The sequence below is a fragment of the Panthera pardus genome, unplaced genomic scaffold (assembly GCF_024362965.1).
Source record: "Panthera pardus isolate Hobbes unplaced genomic scaffold, ASM2436296v1 HiC_scaffold_24, whole genome shotgun sequence".
NCBI lineage: Eukaryota > Metazoa > Chordata > Mammalia > Carnivora > Felidae > Panthera > Panthera pardus.
Genome location: NW_026526810.1, coordinates 48,984,146 through 49,006,452, shown reverse-complemented (window position 1 = coordinate 49,006,452; position 22,307 = coordinate 48,984,146). Strand labels below are relative to the sequence as shown.

Here is a 22,307-nt window from a genome sequence, read left to right as displayed (position 1 = left end):
TGCACAAGCCAGGGAGGGGCAGAGAGAGAAGCAGCCTCCAGGCTCTGAGCTGTCAGCACAAAGCAAGATGTGGGGCTCAAACTCACAGACTGTGAGATCATGACCCGGGCCGAAGTCGGACACTTAACCAACTGAGCCACCCAGGTGTCCCCAAAGGGTTCTATTCTGTACCCAGTTTTCCAGGCTGGAAACCTGGGAGTCACTCTTTAGTTCTTCACTTTCCTTTCTCTCTGTATATAACTCAGGAGCAAGTATTATTGTTCTGTCTCCAAGATTTATGTCAAATACCTTTCTTCCCTTTTGCTCCATTGCTACCATTCTCTCCAAATGGATTATTCCTACTGCCTCTTCCTTGCTGGCCTCTCACAGCAGAGTGAGCTTCAATAACCATAATGCATATCATCTCACTCCCTACTTAAAACTTGTCAACTATTTTCCCACAAGCTCTGTTAGATGATCCTTCTATGGTCCATCAGCTATTCCCATAATAATGCTGTATAATAAGCAACTCCAAAAGTTGGTGGCTTCACACAACAATTATTCAGTCTTACTCGAGCATCTTCAGATCAGCTGGAGGTTGGCTGATCTAGGAAGGACTCAGCTGGACTTGGCTCCAAGCTGCAGTTTGGACATGCTGCTCATGTCTCTCATCATCTTGTCACCAGTGGGCTACCCAGGGCGTGTTCTTTCCCCACAGTGACAGCAGTGCCATAGAGCGAGCCTAACTGTGCAAGCACATTTTAAACACATTCTTGTGTCATATTTGCTAATGTCCCTTTTGATAAAGAAGTGACATGGCTGAGGCCAAAGTTTAAGGGTGAGCAAAGTTCACTCAGCCATTGGGAAGTCAAAGCAAGTTATATGGCCAAGTCCAACAACAGTGAAGTGGGCAAGTGTATTCATCCGTGGAAGTGGGTAGAAGGGAGGAAGTGAATATTTGCTTAAGAGTAATCTACCACATACACCTTCGTGACTTCACCTCAACTATTCACCTTGAATTAACCTCATTGTTGTTTCTCCCCCCAGTTCTTCACGCAGGACAAGTTCTTTCCTGCCTCGGGAAATATTTGAAAATATAATTCCCTCAAGATCCAATGCTCCATAGGGTTCTTTCTAATTTTAGCTTAAATGTAAATTCCTCAGAGAAGTCTTTCCTAGAGACATTAGTAGGAGGTAGCCTCCTGCGATTCTCTCGGTAGCCTTCTTCCTTCATAGCATTTATATTAGTTTGTTATCATTGTTTTCTCTTTACCAGTTTGGAGATCTGTCTTCCCTACTGGACTGATATTTTTCCCCCTCCATTCTGTATTGTCTGAAATGTTAGCTTCCCTTTGTAATTAATAATCAAGAGGTGGGTGTGGGGATGTGAATCAGAAGCAGAGTCTTAGGCTTTGCAACAGTGCATGTGTGGCTTAAATTCTGTGGTAGCACAATTCCTATTCTCTTCATGCTCAAGAAGACCCATGGCTCTGCTTTGAGCTTTCCTTCCTGAATTTGGCGCTTGTTTCCTCAGTGTACCACAGTCTGACAAGTTAACCCATTTTTCTCTGCTTTCTCTTTTGAAAGTGTTTCCTCTTAGGTTCTGAGATATTCCGTCTTCTACTGGACAGCAGCTCCTGTTTCTCCTTGTAAAAGCTTACCCTATTGAAGCCATCAGTAACTGCACTCAACCAACTGGCCCCTCTGCTCTCTGAACTGCTGTCGGGGCACATGCACACTGGATACTGTCAGAGCCATGACTGCAGCCAGGCCTCTTGTCTACCACTATAGAACTCTTTCTTATACTAGAAAACATTCTAATGCCAAATTAAGTAGCCTAAAATTTATATCAGAGGCTTCACTCAGCTCTAAGTGAGTACTGACAGTCAATGAATCTTGCAGCCTTCTTGCTGAACATTATGTGATTATTGTAAGGATCAATCCATCCGACAATGGCTCATATTACTAGTTAAAAGACAATGTCAAGCGTACTAGGGAGAGGTGACTCTGCATAACTGGAGTGCTTTGGCTTCCAGTTGGCTGGAAATTAATACTGAATTGTATATAAACTCACACTGACTGGAATGACCTATCAACACTAAATTGAACTGCACATTTCACAAAGAGGCCCAAGATGAAATTTGGGGACAGAAACAACTATTGATTTTTTTTTTTTTTTTTTGCAAGAGGAGTGAAACTAGCTATTGTATGGTTTTTACACACATGCATTTTTTTGCCGAATATTTCTTGTGGGAGTATCCAGTGAAGTATGCAAGGGTCATTAGAATAAAGGCTAGACTTTTAAAAAAGAAAGAAAGACAACTTTGATAGCTGGTACATTTTTAGAAAAGATGGAATTTAGGGGCACCAGCTATTCATATTTACATTCTCTCCCACTCCTGTTACCCCATCTCTCTCTCTTAATAGATATATTTATATCCAACAATGCATCTTAAAATCACTACCATATGCTTTCTGGGCTCACACTTAATTTTCATGGTGTACATACTTTGCCCAGTTCTCTATCCAATTTTATAAAGAATCTGTAAAACTACTGTCACTAACAGTGTCTCATTTCCTGTTCATTTAAGGCACTGTTCTCACCAAGCACTCTTTCACTACTGAAATTGCTCATCCAATTCACAGGACACCAAAAATTATTTGAGTGACAGTTTTGTCAACTCTTCTGGGGATGACACATAACTAGCACCATTCTAGTTACACAAGAGAGAAGTTAATTTATTATAAACAAAGGATGCCCAAGTAATGGCCCCCCACACAAACATATTCACTTCTTAATCTCTAGAACCTGTGAGTCTGCTACTATACATGGAAAAAAGGACTTTGTAGAGGTGGTTAAGGATCCTGAGGGGCATCTGAGTGGCTCAGTAGGTTAAGTGGCTGACTCTTGGTTTCTGCTCAGGTCATGATCTGGTGGTTCCTGAGTATGAGACCCATTTGGGGCTCTGTGCTGACAGTACAGAGCCTGCTTGGGATTTTTCTCTCTTCCTCTCTCTCTGCCGCTCCCTTGCTCATGCTCTCTCTCATTCGTTCTCACAAAATAAATAGATAAACTTCAAAAAATGTTAAGGTTTGAGATGGGAAGATTATCCTAGGTTGCTTAGGTGACTAGTTTGTAACCGTAAGGGCCCCTATAAGTCAAAGAAAGGTCAGAGTCAGAGATGGATGTAAAGATTCTTATGCTCCTGGGAAGATGGAGGAAGGAACCATGAACCAGGGAATGCAGACAGCTTATAGAAGTTGGAAAATATGAGAAAATAGAGCTCCCTCGCACCCCCCAGAGCCTCCAGAAGGAACACAGCCCTGCTGACCCCTTGATTTTAGCCCAGTGAGACCCATTTCAGACCTCTGATTTTCAGAGTTATAAAATAATAAATTTGTGTTGTTTCAAGCCACTAATGTTGTCGCATTTTGTTACAGCAACAACAAAACAAACTAATATACATGATTTAGGGCATTGGGGCTTACTTCTATCTGGGAACCCCAGGTTGCCACCAGGGTAAGCAAAGTCATCTAATGAACATGAGGGATGTCTCTGGTTGCCGTTGCCATTCGGAGGGCCACTGAGTAGGTCTCTGGAGACAAACTCCTCTCTGGCAGGTTTGTGTTTTACTTCCATTTGGTCACCTTCATGTGACACACTTAGGAGATTTCATTGGTGAACTGATTCTAATCAAGAAGTCTCTGGCCTCTACAAATGACTTCACCAGTCCCTAAGAATCATCAATAGCAGAAATGTGTCCCTCAAGAAAATGGGAAAATATTTATAAGCAGGGGGAAATTCTAGCATTCCATAAGTATTCATAGTTGATCCAGAACCTGTATTATCCTTTTCTTTTATTTTTCTTTTATTTATTTTTTAATGTTTATTTATTTTTGAGAGAGAGAGAGAGAATGAGCAGGGGAGGGGCAGAGAAAGGGAGACACAGAATCCGAAGCAGGCTCCAGGCTCTGAGCTGTTAGCACAGAGCCCAATGCGGGGCTCAAACCCACGAACCGTGAGATCATGACCTGAGCTGAAGTCAGACGCTTAACCAACTCAGCCACCCAGGTGCCCCAGAACCTTTATTATCCTAACATCATCCTCTTAGTGTTCAAGCATATGCCTTGGTGGACAAACAAATAAACTGAAATATTCTGCAATCTCTACAGAGTGATTCCTTGGGCTTAGTTAAGCATTCAGACCCACAAGATTACCATAGAAGAGACTGGACAGCATATTCACTTAGAAGGACCAGGATGGGAAACCTAGCATATCAGCAGGACATCCTGAGCCATTTCTCTTCTGTGGGAATCTTCAGAGTTTTGTGTCACACAGGCCAGCTGCAAGGAGAAAGGGTCTACATTGGGTAGGTGTTTCAACACCTCATGCTCCAAGAGTCAATGTCTCTTATATTAACAATAATATAGGCATAATTTCCAGGGTCCCCACAAGGACATGTCAGTGACAAATTCAGCACACTCAGGAAAGTCCCACCAGGTATTTATAGTTCATGTATGTGCCTCCCAATCCAGATGCAATTTTTGAATCATGGGCCACATTTCATCATTAACAACATTCATTAGCAATACAGCCAATGTATTACTCTTAATAGATTAACCCAGCTTGAAAATTAAATGAAGGTCAAGTTCTCATGCAGAATGGAAAAGGTTTTGTTTACTCTTCACCCATAAGTATTTTGGAAATTGCCCATTTTCCATGTATAACTCTGCATTATCATCATTGTTATTGTTATTCATAGCTGCTATTTTTTTGAAGTTGAACATTTATGTAAAACTTTGTGCTTTATATGCATTGGCTTCTCAAGTCATCATATGAATCTTATGAAGAATGTATAATTAATGCTTTCTTTTCATAAGAACAATGAGATTCAGAGAGGCAGGGGAAACTTCTTAAAGATTTTTTAGCAAATGAGGGGCAGGATGGGCCTTTGACCCAGTTCTCTCTGGTTCTTAAGCCAACTGTCTTTATCATTTGCTGTACTTAACATCCTCCTTGTTGCCCAATCTGGGTTGTGGCCATTGTCACAGATACCTGTGTCTGCATCCAGGAGGAGGTGTGCCTTTCTTGGTCTATCAGACCCTACATGGCCAGTTTTGTTAGCTAAGGAGGGATTGACTCTGCCCATAAAACAAAGAATGATTTGTACATGCTTATTTTCTCAAACTGAAATGGAGTATCTTTAATGGTTAAAAAGGAAAAAAAAAGGAAAGAAAGGAGCTGAGGACACATGAACACTTCAATGGTTTACAATGGTCTTTTCTCCGTTACATTCAGCACTTGGTACAACTATGCAGCTAGAATGCAGGCAGAATCTGAAGAGTGCTGGATTTGTATCAAAAGAGAGTGGTGAATTAGTTGGGGAGAACAGTCCTGAACTTCATATGTAAAGGAAGGCTTGAATGTGGAGGTAGTGAGGGTCAACTGTATTCACTAATCACTTCCCTTACAAAAGAGGCTGCCTTCAGTTCTTGCTGACATCAATAGGAATACTAAATCCTACCACAGCATTTCAGCTGATTCCTTTCACAGCGGGATCACCACTGTTTCACCTCACTTTTGAAATCCTGCAGTCTTTGCTAGCTGTTTGGTGGAGTTATAAATGATTGTCTGTCTAAATCAACAAGTGGTAAATCTCCCTTAGTTATAATTTGATTTAAATTAGCTTACCTTGGGAAGCAGATCTCCACACGTGCAAATTACCATAAACAGCAGCCTTCTTTGATGATTTACATAATTAAATGAGAGAATATTAAGACATTACTGTGAAGTGGCAACCTATGATGCCAATTTTTTTAAGTGAAGAAAAAGGTAATTTTTCACTTCTTCTCTGTTGTCATTTTCTACCAAAGCAAACCTCATTAAGGTTGTTGTGGTCAGGGCACCTTGATGGCTCAGTCAGTTAAGCATCTAACTCCTGATTTAGGCTCAGGTCAAGATCTCACGGTTCCTGAGTTCAAGCCCTGTGTCCAGTTTTGCGTTGACAGTGTGGAGCCTGCTTAGGGTTCTACTCTCCCTGTCTCTCTGCCCGCCCCCCGCTTCTCTCAAAAATAAATAAATAAACATTAAAAAATATTGCTGTGGTTTTAGAGATACATTTTTCTGAGATGATGTGACCCAAAATGTGTAGCTTTCCTTGACCTTTTTTAAAAACTGAGAAATGATGAAATTCCCAAATACATAAAGGTAGAGAGTATTGCAGTATACCTGATTTATAAAATTACATACATAATAGGTATTTTAAAACGTAGGAAAATAAGAAAGACAAAGTGCTTCAATTAGTTGTACTTTGGAAAATATACGACATTGTTCTACTAAGCACTGTGAGGGGGAAGAGATTTTCTTCAAAAAGTACTCTTGGGATTTCAAAACCATTTCTGCTTTTGGGGAGTGAGAGTTTTAAAATGTCATTGGAAAGTTGTGAAATTTAAGATGTAAATCTTCATTGGCTTTGTCAATGGAGAAGTCATATGAAATCATCAAATCCTGTGGAGCAGACCCTGGTTTTCAAACCAGAAAGCTGTGATAAGAGATTCACTGTGCATCTTTTTATTTTTTAGACTTTCTATGGATTGTCAGAAAGATATTTCATTAACTGTTACCTGGCATAAAAAGAACATATCCTTTTGAAAGAAAAAGAAACCACTTGAATATTATCGATTTTTCCTCTGGAGAATGCACACAGGCTAGAGAAGGCCTATGCAGGAGCCGAGTGCTATCATGTGGAGAAAGGCTGTGATGCCACAGTAGCCTCCAAGTCCATTGCCAGGCAAGCTATCCTAGAGGTCATGGAACAGAAGGTCCAAATGCTAATGCTCAGATCAATTTAAAACTCCCAGCAAGAAGCAAGGGGAAAGGAGAGAGGGGCAGGTTAGCACACCTAAGATGGAGTGCAAATATGGAGAAAGACCACACTGTCTGAATCTAAATTATGTGATATTCATACACAGGATCAGCTACTCAATTTACAAGCCCCAGTGCAAAATGAAAATGTGGGGACCCCTGTTCAAGAAACAGGAAAAATGTGCCACCAAAGATACTAAAATATCAAGGTTTTCCTTCCAGCGGGTTGTCTTCTCTCCTTATATACATGCTCCATTGCCTCATTGAACGTCTCATCCAAAACACAGGTTGAAAGATAACATTATTAAGAATCTCAGGACAGTGACAGCAGAACGTTACACCAAGTATGGGGCCTTTCTAGCTCTGTTCCTCTTATATCCTGTCTATTTCTCTGCCACAGTCCTTTTTTTTTTTTTTTTTTTTTTGCTGATGGCCTTAAACAATTAATAGAGGTTGGTGAAGGACTGAGGCAGGAATGGGAGAAATGGTCAAAGGGCCAGCTCTGACTTGGACACATTTGTTTGGAGAGCCCTCTTAGACATCTGTGTAGACAACCAACAGGCCTAGTTAGGCCTAGCAGGGTACGTAGATCTTGCTCATAGTATAGGTCAGATAGAGATATCATTCAGATATTAGCCTGCATAGAGATCTTATTCAAAGCTATCACCCAAATGAAATCACAAAGATAGAAAAAAGAAAGTACAGATGAGAAAAAATGTTTGTTTTTCTGACAAGATTTCAAGCTTCTTGAGGGCAGATCATATATTTCTAATTTGTTTTTGCAATTCTAGTGATGTCCTAAAATGTCTTACACAGAATACGTGTTAGATAAATGTTCAGAGAATGAATGGATATGTAAACAGCAATTTATTCAGAAGTATTATTATTTTTCTCACAGACTTTTTCTTAACTCTCTCTAATTTGGAAAGGGTTTGCTTTTCCAGCAGAAATTATACATTGATATATGCATGCTTGTTAGAGGTGATTTTATTGTTTTATTTCTGTAAGTAATTAACCTGTTTTCCATGCCTTCTGTGATACCAATTAAGAATATTTAGTATGGAATAACTCTCTCAGATGTAACTTCAGCATTTTCTTACTCTTTGCCACTTGTCATTGAAGATGTTGTAACATTGCTGTGATATCATATATCCATTATCTCTAGGAGCTTCATAAGCAATTTCCAGTGGCTATTTGCTTCACTGTTTGTTGAGATTTTGTTCCTCTGGAAAAATTTCCATTGCTGGTTTTCATTTCCTTTGGAAAGAGAAAAAAGGCAAAAATAGAACAACAGTATCTTTCAAAATGTGCTTTATGAACAAATATGCTTATAAAACCTAGTTTCTCAAATCGTTACACAAATTGAAAGGGCTTCAGCACTCACACCATCCCCCAACCCCCACTTTCCCTAGCAAAAATTCATCACAGTTTCTGCCTTATGAAAGATCTTTTAATCCCAGCCATGGCATTTGTGACTTGGCTAATTATGAAGTACAATTAAAAGATGATTAAGAATTGTTCCCTTCTTAACCAGAACTCAGGAAGTGTTCTCTTTGTTCTCACCTATTTAATCACCTCTGCAGTCTTTTTCAATCTAGCTTGACTCCTTTTGACATATCCCAAAATAGCCTTTTTAATTCTGGCCGGAGATGTTCTTTCTTCTTATCTGATCTGGCACTGTCTCCTTCTTTATTGGCTGCTATCAAATAAGATACCCTTACAAACCATCTAAAGTCACAGATGCCTCACTTTTCAAGCTATAAATTCCTGAACTTCTTCTTGTCTTACATGAGTCTTCCGAGTAGGTCTAAGGGTCCCAGAGTCTGCGCCTGTGCCAATAAAATGAACAAGGGGTTTGTTGTTGTTTTGTTTTGTTCCTTTAGTAATCCTGAAAGCCTGATGAAAACCATTCTAATCCCTACTCCCCATGGCCCCAAGGCTTCATCTGAGAATTTAAAAAAAATGGAGAGATATGGCTTGGCACGCAAGAGGGAAGACATCATGATATTAGACACAGGGAAGGGTATGTATGAAGACTCAGAAGTGAGATCAAGGAAGTGGTACGGGGTGGTGCTATGGCAATTGCTGTGGGAGTCCTGAAGTCAGCTGATGGCTCCGAGTAGCTGTCCTCAGTCTCTCAGGAACCAACCAGATGCCTTTGCCTTTGTAACTCAGGTAAGCAACAGTGACTGCAGGGCCCCCATCTAGAGAGGAAGCAAGCTGCAGTATTTAGGGCCCCTGGCTCAGGAGCCAGACTGCCTGGATAAAATTACCACCAGCAAAACCTTGGCCACGATACTTACTCTCTTTGGGCCTTAAAAATAGTCATTAGAATGTACCAATGAAAGATTGGTGTGAATATGTTTTAGTTGACATTTGCGAGCCACCAGTGTTGCCAGATGCTTTCACATAAATTCTTTACGTGAGAGTATTTTGTAAATTTATAGGCACTTGTAAAAGTATAAAGCAGTATATATTTTCTCAGTTAAAGACAAAAATCTTTTTGCTGTTTTTATTATTTTTCTATTATCTGCATTTTAGTAATGAAAAAACAACAGAGAATAGAAGAGGTTAAGTGATTTGCTCAAGGTCACATAGCTGGTAATTCTAGGCCACAAACCCAGAGTGAGCTTTCTAGTCCAGTGAGATTCCCATGACAACTCAGCCCACAGCAATCTGCTCTTAATCAAGTGCCAAAGCAACATTCAACTTACTGATTCTTCTACCAGCCACCATCCTGCTGAATCTCTCCAAGAATTTCACTCAACCCAGGGCTTGGGAACTATCGATCAGCCACCTAAACCTCTTTTCTTCTCAAATCCGGGCCTCCTAGACTTCAACTCCTCTGACTTACTGGCTGATGCCCTAGATCTCCTTTCTGATCCTACCACATTTGTAAGACCAAAAATAGGGAATTTGTGGTTTGAGGATCCGTGCTTCCATAGTTATTATTTGTGACTATTAGCAGGGAAGAACATGCTCCCTTGGCCAGTCCTGAGACCCAGGCCAGTACCCTATGCTGGGGAAAGCCTGGTCATGCTGGCCAAGACTGCTTGGGGAGAGGCAGTGTTCTAACGGTGTGGAACAAATTTGAAGGATAATTATGTTATCTCACTCATTAAAGTGGAATTACGTGAGGATGGATGTCAAACTAAAGAGCAGAATATCAGAAGAAAAGACATTTGGAAGAACTTCCTTGAGAGATGAGGCCTTTTGTGAGGTCAGTCAATAAAAACATCAATGTGTTAGGCTCATCTGGGCCCAGATTTTGGTAAAAACAGGGATGTGTTTTTGAAATTGAATCAGAGAAGGTCTTAAATAAGGAGACTTGGAGTTTAGGTCATACACTGGAATGTGTTCGTTTTGAAGAATTTCACATCTATGATACCCTCCTCTCCATCCATATGCTTAACTGAGTTCCAGTGAGTTCTAAGAAAGGTTTTTCAAGACTCCGCAGGCCTTGTATTGGACCATGATGCCTTAATTAAAAGAACAAAAATTATAGCAGCAAAAGATACTTCTCAGTGAACATCTATGTACTATGCACAGTGAAAAATCCTTTCTCTCTATTCTCTTAATATTTCTTACAAACCACTGAGGCACACATTAGCCCCATTTTCATAAGAAGAAGCTGACTTTTATGTGAGGTTGTTACAGGCAGCTATTGTTGAGGAATCTCTGGGATTGTTGTCATGTCTTGATTATCTGAGGAGGCTTTGAACCTACCTTTTTAATGATACACAACTTATCAAGCATTTGTCCATTTCTATCCAAATGACCTTCTATGGAATAGTTCTACAGCACACATACTGGCTTACTGGCTTTCATGGTGTGAGAAAGTTGTTTTTGAAGATCTGTACTTACATAAAATTATTTTGAAGCCATGCTGTGGTGGAAAATAATCCAATATAAAATCAGGCAGACTTTTGTCAAAGAATTTCTAACAGAGGCAGAACAGCCTGGAGGCCAAGGATATAGATTCAAGAGCTGGATGTCTGGGTTTGAATCCCATTCTGTCATTTATTAGCAGTGAGACAAATTTTTTAACTTGTTTATGCCTTCATTTCCTCATCTGTAAAAGGGAGATAGTAATGGTAGCCTACCTCGTAGTAGGATTGTTGAGAGGATTAAATGATTAACTTATTTAAAGCACTTGGAATCATGCCTGATGTGTAGTAAATACTCTGTAAATATTAGCTATTATTTGGCTATTATTATTGACATAGGTAATTGTCTTGTGTCTTATTTCTCTATACAATATAATCATTTTATTCTTCTGCTCAAATCCTTTCGCGGCTACACATTCCTTTTATAAACTATAGTAACTTTCTTTTTTGATTATTTCACATGTGGCACGCATTGTGACAAGCACATCGTCTCATTTAATCTACACAAAAATCATAAAAGTTTGGCAGGGTTATTAATACCATTTTACAGATGAGAAAAATGGGATTCAGATTTAAAAACTTGCCAAGAGAATAAAACTAACAGTGGCGAATTTTGAGTAGAAACCTAGTTCTGGATGTCAGTGCTATTAATCGCTGAGTGATAATTCCTAACACCCCTTCCTCCCACCGCCTGCTCACCTCATACCCTTTAGCTCACCGTGCCATCCACTTTGCCAGCCTGTTCTCACCCAACCTCTTCCTGGAAATTTACACTCCATTCCAGAAATACTAAATACCTTCTGCATGTACTGTTCTCACCACGTCCAGTGCCCCTTCCCCTAGTAAATTAGGAAAATGACTACTCACTCTTCAAGAATCATGTCGTGTTACCTCTTCTTTGAGGTCTTCTCTTACTTTTTAAGGCAAGATTAGGCTGTTTTGTCTCCATGCACTCATAATATCCATTACTCAGTGCCCCGCTTTTTTCCTTTTTAAAAATAATTGTTGGGGCTCCTGGGTGGCTCAGTTGGTTAAGACGCTGACTGTTGATTTTGGCTCAGGTCATGACCTCACGGTTTGTGAGTTCAAGCCCCACAGCAGGCTCTGCTCTGACAGTGCAGTGCCTACTTGGGATTCTCTGTCTCCCTCTCTTTCTGCCCCTAGCCCACTTGTGCTCTCTCCACCTCTCTCTCTCTCTCTCTTTCTCTCTCTCTCTCTCTCTCTCATAAATAAATAAAAATTAAAAAAAAAATTATTAACCCACCAGACTGTGAGCCCTTCAAAAATAGCTAACTTTTACTTTTTTTTTTTTTTTTTTTAATTTTTTTTTCAACATTTTTTATTTATTTTTGGGACAGAGAGAGACAGAGCATGAACGGGGGAGGGGCAGAGAGAGAGGGAGACACAGAATCGGAAACAGGCTCCAGGCTCCGAGCCATCAGCCCAGAGCCTGACGCGGGGCTCGAACTCACGGACCGCGAGATCGTGACCTGGCTGAAGTCGGACGCTTAACCGACTGCGCCACCCAGGCGCCCCGCTAACTTTTACTTTTAATCTCTGCCTCCTCCAGAACCCAGGATTGAGTCTTTTTTTTTTTTTTTTTTAGGAGGGGAGAGAGAGAGAGAGAGAGAGAGAGAGAGAGAGATGAGTCAGAGAGAGAGGCTGAAAGAGAGTGAATCCTAAGCAGGCTCCAGCTCAGTGCAGAGCTTGACACAGGGCTCAATCCCATGACCCTGAGATCGTGACCTGAGCCAAAATCAAATTCAAGAGTCTGATGCTCAACTGACGGAGCCACCCAGATGCCCAAGAATTGGGTCTTTTACAAAGCAAGCAAGTCATAAAATTATAAAATAAATGAATCAATGAATAAAGATTTCAGATTATTTTCTAGAGCAGCACTGTCTAATAGAACTTTTTTATGATAATGAAGATGTTCAATATTTGTCCAATTGACATCATGAAATGTGGCTGATGCAACTATAGGACCGTAATTTATTTAGTTGTAAGTAATCTAAATTTAAATAACTACTTGTGGCTCATGGCTAATGCTCTGGACAGCACAGTTGTTGAGTTAGAGCTGGAGCGGGGTTTTATTGAGCGAGGTTCTTTTTGAGTATGTCTTATCTTTATTTCCTTCTCAGTTATATATAATATCTTAGATGTGGTCAAAGTCAGGGTGCTACATATGTTGGAGAATTGAGATGTTAAGATGCTGCAATGGGGCAGCAACACTATTCTATTAGCACACTATAGCTCCCCCACTGATGGGCTTCTCAGAGGGGAAATTTGGGCTCTTGGAGCCACCCAGATAGTTATAGCAATAATTTTTGTGATAGAGTTTGCCATTTTCTCCACAGTCTTTGGGTTCATGGGGGACATTTGGGGCCTGAGTAAGATGCCTGTGTTGTGTGCTTTCAGGTTTCCTGCAGAGCTAACACGTGGGAAAAGATATCAGCCTCTTTATCTGTTTGCAGTGGGCCCCTCTGACATTATGCACATAAATCTATTTTCCATTTGTCTTATTATACTGTCATTATTTGTTTATGTTCTGTTTTCTCTCCATCCTGGGTGACTTCATTGGGAGCCAAACTTTTTTTCTCATTCATCCTTATTTCCCTAGGACTCACCATAGCACTTGATATAAGGAAAGAGGGTCAATAAATGTTTCATGAATGAATGAACGAACATTGAATTGAGGAAGAAGCCAACAACTCCTGGGACTCCAGGAGGCCTAACACATTCATCACAGAAGAAGGAATATACCAGAGGGATCCAGCCTGCAGCAGTGTTACCCAATAGAAAGAGAGACATGTGGGCACAGAAACCTGTTCACAGGACAATCACAAAGAGAAGCAGTTATGCATTCTAGGCCAGTCCAGGCAGTTACATTGGGTGGAGTTTCAGTCAAGTTGGCAATGTACCATCTTGCAGTCCACCTGAGGGATTTGGGGTTTAATGAATAGGAAGCAGTAAGATATTTTAACAAAAGCTGTTTTTCACAATCCTTGTGTTGGCTAGAGAGCTTGCCCAGCTTCCCTGGGGTCTGAAATGAACTTGACCAGTATATGTGCAAGTCTTCTTTCTTGCACAGTCTTTGTCTGAAAAAGCCATAGGGAAAAATGTGCGTGATAAAAAAGCCCCAGAAATGCACACACGTACACACACACACACACACCCAGCCTAGGAGGTGCCAGTCCCAAATTAAATGGAATGTGAACAGGGATTCATTTCAGTTCAATCTGATTCAATTCAGTAAAAATTTAGTGAGTATGTACCTTATGGGGAAATAAGTGAATAATTAAGACACAGTTTTTTCCTTTAAAGAATTCACAATCTAGTACACCAGAAAGACTGGTAAACTAATAACTTGTACCAGAATACGATGAATACAATAACAGAGATGATCTGGGTCCAGTGGTGGTACAAAGGACAAACTCGTTCTACTTGAGTCTGTCTTGAACCATGTATAGAAATTCTTTGGCTAGATGGGTTGGGGTGGGGTAGAAACTAGAAGGGAAGGGAAGGACTGCCAGTTAGAAGCAAGAGCATAGGAAAAGGCACAAGAGTGTGAAAGAGCATGGAGGGGATATTGGGGGAGAGGTGGCTAGTTCTCCCAGTGGGGACTACTAAGATTTCATCAGAAGATTGCTCCACCTTTATGGAGTTTGAAAGATGATCCCCACTATTATATATATGATAGATTGACAAGAGGAAAACCCCTAACTAGGAAGGTCAGCTAGGAAGCTGTTATAACAATTTTAGGGTGAGAGGTTTAGGGTCCCAGTTGGAATTATGGCTGTGAAAATAAAGAGCAAGACTTTCTGAGGTATATTCTAGAGAAGTGATTCTCAGCTTCCTCTCTATCTGATAACTTCTGAGAAATAAAATATATATTCCTCTGTAACAGTCATAGTATACTACACAAGTGTTTCTAGAAAGGAACGTGGGGGGACATGGAAAATCACCCTAGATGATTCCGGTATATAAACCATGTTGTAACCACTCCACCGAGGATAATCCCTATTCTAGAAAAAACAAAAACAAAACAAAAAACAAAAACAAAAAACAAAAAAACAGAACTTTGTGAGGGTTCAGAAGTGGAGGGTTTGTGGCCGAGGATGTAAAAAATAAATGTTACAGTTTACTGAGAACTTAAACAGGAGATGTTCTTAACAGCTATAATTTAATTTGATCTTGGTAGTAGCCTTAGAGGATAAGTATTCATCCTTATTTTACCAAAAAGGGACCTGAAGTTCAGCTAGATACTGAACCTTGCTCTGGTTCCAGTTACTACTGGAAGCCACACCTGGATTTGAGCCAAGGACCATCTGATTGAAAAACCCAAGCTCTTTGCAGCATACAACACTGCCTCTCTCCTGGGAGCTTTAATCCTGTGTCCTGAGAAAGCCCTAGAATTATAGCAGTGGGGTGTCCTTTATAGTAAAGAAGAAGTTGGCAAAAGGGATAGGTTTCAGGACAAAGATGCCAAGCCAGTACTCTGATCTGTTGCCTTCTAGAGATAGCTTTTCTCTCCAACATCACCACCACTATAATACATTAAAAAATGATGAAGAATCGCATGCTAACTTGCTAAAAGCACATGGGAGGGTAATGAGGGGGTCATTCATTCATTTTTTTCAATCAACATATTTATTAAGCTAATATATCTTCAATATTTTGCTCTCTACGGAGGATAAAAAAGATGTATTTATAGGAATTGCTCTTGCACTCCGGAAATTCAGTTTTGTTCAGGCTAAAACATATATAAATATAATTCCAGTGGAGAGTGCTAGGTGGTCATGTAGAGATGTTTGCAGTGTCATGAGAATATAGCAGAGGGAATGACTAGTTCCTTCCTAGAGTTTGAGCAAGTTCTCACCTAGCTACTTATGTGGCAACAGTTTCTTAAAAGAATGAGTAGGAAATTTGTCCAGAGGAGAAGTGAGAAAGGGAGAGGGGACATCAGAACAAAAGCACAGTAAACTGAAAGTGTTTTAGGAGATGTAAGAAGCTCCATGTGTCCGGAATTGAAAAGACCAGGCAGGATTATAAAGGACTTCTATTATCCTCTAGGAGCAGGAATCTCCTTCCTGACTGAGGTGTTATTGGTGGGGAGGAGGTGTGAAGAAGTTGAGAGAGAGGGCATGAACTTGATGTCTCAGAAAAAAATCTTGAGAGCCAGCAAGGAAGGATTTGATTGGAGGATGGTGCCAGAACAGGATTGGAGCCTAAAGTCCCACCTCAGGCAGAACTTCAGTGCATCCTAACTACCCACCAACCCCCCCCCCCCCACCCCCCCAGTCCACCTTCACACACTTCCTCAGAGGGTTAGGGAATTTTAGAGGCCAGGTGTGAATAGAGGAGGAGTTTTGCCCAGCACTTACTAGTAGGGAGAGTCCAAGGTTGAGGGCTGCATACCTGACTATAAAATGAATCAGTGCCTCAGGGCCTTTCCCTTGGTAACAAAATTAGTCCTTGACACCTAGATATTCTTACTTCTTTTGTTTTTGCTTCTCATGTTGCCGGAAGGCTCTTCTTTTGACTTGCATAATTCCCTCATCTAGCCAGAATGCCTCATAGAAACTCTGCGGCTGCTAATATTTCATTGTCATTTTCAGCTCTATTACATCTTTCTCTCAATCGTTCTTTAGAGCAGAAGATGTCATCTAGAGGGGTTCTGCGGCTTGCATAAATGAGTTATGAATCCTCATGATTTCAAGTGGGTTACCAAACCCCTTCCAGCAGAACCAGGCATCTGGTAACTCCAAAGTGTGAAAAGGACATTATGCATATGTATGCAGAGACACATGCCCTACAGCACTTCCCAAGTACACGCCACATTTTCATTCACACAGGCGCCATATGCAAGGGGACCTGAGAACTGCTCTTAGAAAGGAAAAATCTTCAACGTATCCTTTCTTGACTCTTGTCTTTCCAGTTTTTCAGTTTTCTCTTTCTGAATGCAGGAAAGGGGTAAGGAAAAGGTTTGTTTGAGCATGCACATTATGTGTTATATACAGCTTTGTGCATATATAGGTAGGTAACCATCAGTAGTTATAGGACAAAGTGAGAAAAGCAACAAAGCTCAGTCTACACAAAGACAACAAGGGAAACAAAATCAAGTAACTACATCACTTGACATCATTTTGCTTGAACTATATGATTATGGAGAGTGGCACTAACACATTTTGACCATAAGTGTCAATAACTTGAACCTTTCTGTGTTTCAGAGTATGATACCAAGGCTGCAGTATGTCACAAAAGGCAAGGCATGGCAGGCTACAGAGTCCGGATGCTCAGACAATGAGGACATCTCTGGAAATCAGATTACTTTATTTAGAATTGAGGTCAGATTTTGGTCGAGACTGTGGGCTTTGATTTAAACCTGGATTTGAATCCTAGCTCTGGTATTAACTTGTTTTATGACCTTAGGCAAGTCATTTTACCCACTTTAATCCTTGGATTATTCATTTGTATAAAGATAATAATGCCTACATCATGGAGTCGTTATGCAGACTAAGTAAGCAAATTTACATAACCTCTGCAATGGTGTGCCACCCATACATAGCAAGCCCTCAATAAATTCAACTTGTATTGTTTTTACATGGTGACACATTATCTGGGACACTTCATTTAGCTTCAATTTCCTGATTTAAAAAATTGGACTATAAATGTAAATCCATAAATTTTGGACTGACAACTGTCCAACTGATAGGGAATGTTGCTGTTTCTCAGAGGAACGGCTGCATTTACCCATCAAGCCCAATGCCTGTCCACCTTTTGGAGTGAAAAACTGCCAAATAGCTCATATGTGTATAAGGTGGATAATATTTGGAAATAAGAATCAGGGGATCCTGTGTTCCCTTTGAGAGTGGTAGATAGAAGGTGGAAACTTGCAGTTTTATACATTTTACAACTGCAGGGCTGTTACCATTCCTGAAGCTTAAAGTTTTAACGTGATTACCGATGCCCATTTGATTGATAAGCAGCCAGAAGCTCAGATACTTGCAAATTCAGCCAGTCTTCCTGGCTTTCTTTCTGACAAAAATGGCATTCTCATGCCTTTCTTCATCTTCTCGGCCGTTCATAGTGGAGAGAGAATTGCTCTTAGAAGTATGCAATCAATCAGGCATTGGACCAAGTTGTTGAGGGCCTGTGGTTTGTTGCTGGGGCTGCCCAAATCCCCTTTCTCCATGAATTTCCAGGCTTCCATGTCTCATCCCTGTGCCACCCCATGTTGAAGTAGAGGGGACTGTTGGAAAGGGACTGCCTTGGGCACAGTCCGGCATCCTCAAGCAGAGCTAGGTTTGAAACCCCCCTCTGCCAACTACCACTGGCAGTTGTTTGGTCTGGTTTAAGTTATTCACTCTGATACTTGCTTACTGCATCTGTAAATGGTGATGATAATATACATCCTGAGCAGGATCTTACTGAGAACTAGTTGAAATAATGTATTTAAAATATCTTCCAAAGAACATAGTGCACAGCAAATGCTTTTTTGCTCTCCTGTTCTTTTCCTTTGATTTGTAATCATTCATTAACAGTTACTCTGCAACTTTGTCTTTCTACACCACTGTTTCCTATGCGTAAAATGAAGTTAAACTCTATGACTTCTAATTCCCGTATATTAGTGAAGCTCTAGAATTCCTACACTTCAAGTTCTGTGTGAGAGGAATAAGTGAGATTGCTCTGGATGTTCTTAGGTAGGTGCGATAAAGCCATGCTGGGAAATTGAACAAGGAGAATTTGATAAGCAAATGGGTTTTGAGAGAATGAGGAAAGACATACAGAGTCTAATGCTTTATTAGGTTCAACAAAAGCTATTTGGGTAAACTGATGCACACTAAGATAATAGAGATTCTCCCGAACTTTGAAAATTTGAAAAAGGGCAACTTAAAGGAAGCATCGGCGGTGCCTTTCTTGGGAAGGCGGTGCCTCTCCCTGGCCCTTAGTTCACACTGACAGGAATGCAGCAGACTTTCCAGGATGCACAGTTTCTTGCTGGACAGTAATCTGAATGAGAGCAAGGACTCAGTCTGCTGTCGCCGGGTGTATTTGCTGATTGTTGAACTTCGGATGAGTAAATGAATATCACTGATGTGCCTAAAATATTAATGTCTGAGTGCGGAGTAGGATCCAGAAGAAGAGAACCTAGCAATGATTTTATAATAATAATTCTCCTGGAACACTTCCTGAAGATACCCCAGAGCACTTTTGCAAATGCTGATTATTTTTTTTTTAAGCTTGTAGACAGCTTTTTCTTGTCTGTTGTACAGCTGTGAGTGTGGGAGCACAATTCTCTGGGGACCCGAACATATGTTCCCTCCCTGTGAAAATCTGGGAGAGAACCCCAAAGGACACATTGTACCCCTCTCCCAGCCAAGAAAGTAAAATCCTGTTTGAAATATTCCCTTGGTCAATGAGTAAAGCCATGAGCTGGGAATACAGCTTTATAAACTTTTTGTATGTTAGAATAAAGAGTGAATTGATGGATGAGTCTGAAATTCTGGGTTCAGTCCTTGATCTCTCAGCATAAGATATTGTTTGAAAAGCTCTCTGGGCTTTATTTTCTTCCCCATAAATAAGGAGATTAGGCCAATGGACATGGCAATATCCCTTCTATCTCAGTCCTCCCAGTTTTACTGGCTTTTCCTAGAATGGAGGAGCCAGAAGGATACTTAGATTTTTCTAGTTTAGCTTTCTCATTTCACAGATGAGAAAACTGAGGTGTCGACAGGTGAAGTCATTTGCTGAAGTCGAGTTAGAAGCAGAGCTAGGATTAGAACCAACATCCTTAGACTGCCAATCCAAAAGTTCTGAACCTTATGAGTCAGTGTCCATCTTAAAAATCCCACAGCTGCTGTAGACCTTCTGGGAGTGGGGGATGGATGGAGGCCAAATGCCTCACAGGAACACATAACATTTGCACATTGTTTAAGGGGGAAGGGGGGGGAGGGTGATTCTAGGATTTCAGACGAAGAGCTTTTATGCTACACTTTATTACTCAAAGTAGATGCTGGAATCAGATGTTAAAAAGCGACATAGTTACATGCGATAGAAAGCATGCCTTCGGCTTTTTTTGGTTTAGTAACTTTATTTGTGCAGAAAAGCATCTCAACACAACTGGAACAAGTTTGGGTTTGTATCTCTCCAAATAAGTCTTACCTGTTTTGTCGTTGGCAGTGTCTGATTTTTAAAAAAGCCAGTTCCCCTTTTAAATATCACAGCTGTTGTTCCTCTTACATATACTTCTGCTAAATTCAGTGCTTGACTTATCTCAACTGTAGCCAGAAAACACGAGAAGTAGCTGGCTAAAAAAGTTTCTCTCATTAACTGGGTCTGAAAGTGGTCTCCACTAATTGGTTCTAGAGTTCAATCTTTATACCCACATTTGAAAAGTACCTTCCTCAATATGTGCCCAAATATTTTCAGTCTTTAATAATACTAACACAAGGATCATTCTATCCTAAATAACTCTTGGTCTTTAAAATGTTAGGTTAATGCAGAATTTAGAAAGCATATTTGAGAAACATGAGTGTATTATGCTAAAGTTTGTAATCTTGTATTTTTCCAACAGAAAAACTTTTTCTGCTCAATTGAAATATAAGGACAAGAGGAGCTGTGGTATGGTTAATGCCATGATGGGCACTGTGCAGGGTGTAGAGACTTCTCTTTGGCCCTCATCTGAAGGGAGATTCCTCAATATATACACTTATTTTTATCTCCACAATCGCATATACCCTTGCCATTGAAGAATTATTCCCATAGTTCTGCTTTTTTTTTAAATATAAAAGTATCAACTGTATAATTCCAAAACTTACTTTAGCAAATAGTGAATATAAAATTTATGTCTCCTCTTAGCATCAAACAAATAACACACGCACACTCATACACTGGTAGAATAAAAACCCATATAAGAATTACCATGTCTGGGGCACCAGGGGGGCTCAGTTGGTTAAGAGCCCAACTCTCAATTTCAGCTCACGTCATGATCTCGCAGTTCGAACCCTGAATCCATCACTGTCCATGCAGAGCCTGCTTGAGATTCTCTCTCTCTCCCTCTCTCTTTGCCCCTCCCCACTCACACTTGAACTTGCTCTCTCTCTCTCTCTCTCATAATAAATAAATAAACTAAAAAAGAAAAATAATTAACATGTCTGACATTTTCTAACTTGAAAACACCTTAGATCTGAATGCGAAAGAAAAAAAATCTGTGGTCAACAAGTGAATGGATATCTGTTACTTTGGACCAAACTACTGAGTTACTCTGATGCGTTTGAAGTACATATCTTGGGTACCCTCCCACCAGTGAAATCCCTACAAGCCCAGAGTGTGTCTGAAAGATCTGTAGTCAGTTGAGTGTTGTAGGCTGTGGGTTAAGTCTAATAGACTGCCCATTCCTGACCTAAGACTTCTCTGGTTTTCTAAGCAGCTTTAGACAACTCCTGGAGATATTTATTCATCTACTTTTCACCCTCCTATATTTAGGTTTTGGATTCTTGAGTTTCCCAGTGGGTTCACATCCCTTGTATTTCTATATAGCCACTTTGGATTCAAATCCCCCTGTTCCAGTAGTGTCATCATCAGATCTGTCCATTCTTGCCTTCAAAGCTTCTATTCTAAGAGCAATAGAGAGAACTTGGAAGTAGTAATCTAGGGTGTCCTTAGGGTCCTATATTCACTCTGATGTGGCACTCAATCAAAGCCCAGATGCCCTAGACTATCCAACGCTTGGCCCACAGAATGCCCGCAGACTTTTCAGTTTCAGTCATGTAAGCACATACTTCATTAAGATTGGATTGGTTCCTTTTTTTTTTTTTCCCCACAGAAACTGTTGCAGTTTATTAAAACTACCCATGCAGTGTGCCATTATTCCTCCTGCTTGTATTCATGAATGGTTCCTATTCTCAATAGGAACATTCAGGTGGAGATCAATAATCAGTCAGTTAGGGAAGGAAAAAAAAAAAAAAGAAAATCCATTGGTTGCACTGCATTCAGCTGTGTTTAAGAGGTCTTATCATTAAAACAGCAGCAGGCATTCATAAACCAAGCTTGCCGGCAGTGCTGGACATGCAGGATTAAAATAATTGTCCATCAGACTCTGTCTCATAAACGTTTTCCTTTGACTTTTGGCAGGATCGCCAACCTGAGCATATGCCAGTTGACATGGGAACACTGAGGACAGCAATTTAAGGATTTTCACATTTGCCTGTGGTGGTAAGATTTAAAGATACAACAATGCAGGACATTAAATATTACTGGGTTCTGGCTTTTTTCACTATATATGAAAATGAAGTATTTTATGTATAATAGTTTTTGACCCATACAGGTCTCTAATTATCTTGTATAAAATCACAGTAAACACAAGAGAAATCCATACTCCATAACTATTGAATTTACTATTGTTTGGGCTGGTGGAATAGGGAAACTAAGTAATATTAATTTTTTTTTTATTTCTCTATAGTTGGACCAATTGGGGGAAATGGTTTCCATTTTGAACTGTGTCTATTCAGAAGAGATATGATTATCAGAGCACATAGGGACCCAAAGCTTAAGATCAATGGGGAAAAAGAAAG

General features: G+C 40.3%; 1 protein-coding gene across 1 annotated transcript in view; it reads left to right on the top strand.

The window, feature by feature from the left end:
* SEMA6D (semaphorin 6D) overlaps positions 1-22,307 on the top strand; it is a 578,700-nt gene that overhangs the window by 177,527 nt on the left and 378,866 nt on the right. The window contains exon 2 of the mRNA XM_019442211.2: positions 21,868-21,948. The gene's annotated coding sequence lies outside the window, so the exon portion shown is untranslated. The remainder of the gene's footprint in view (positions 1-21,867; positions 21,949-22,307) is intronic.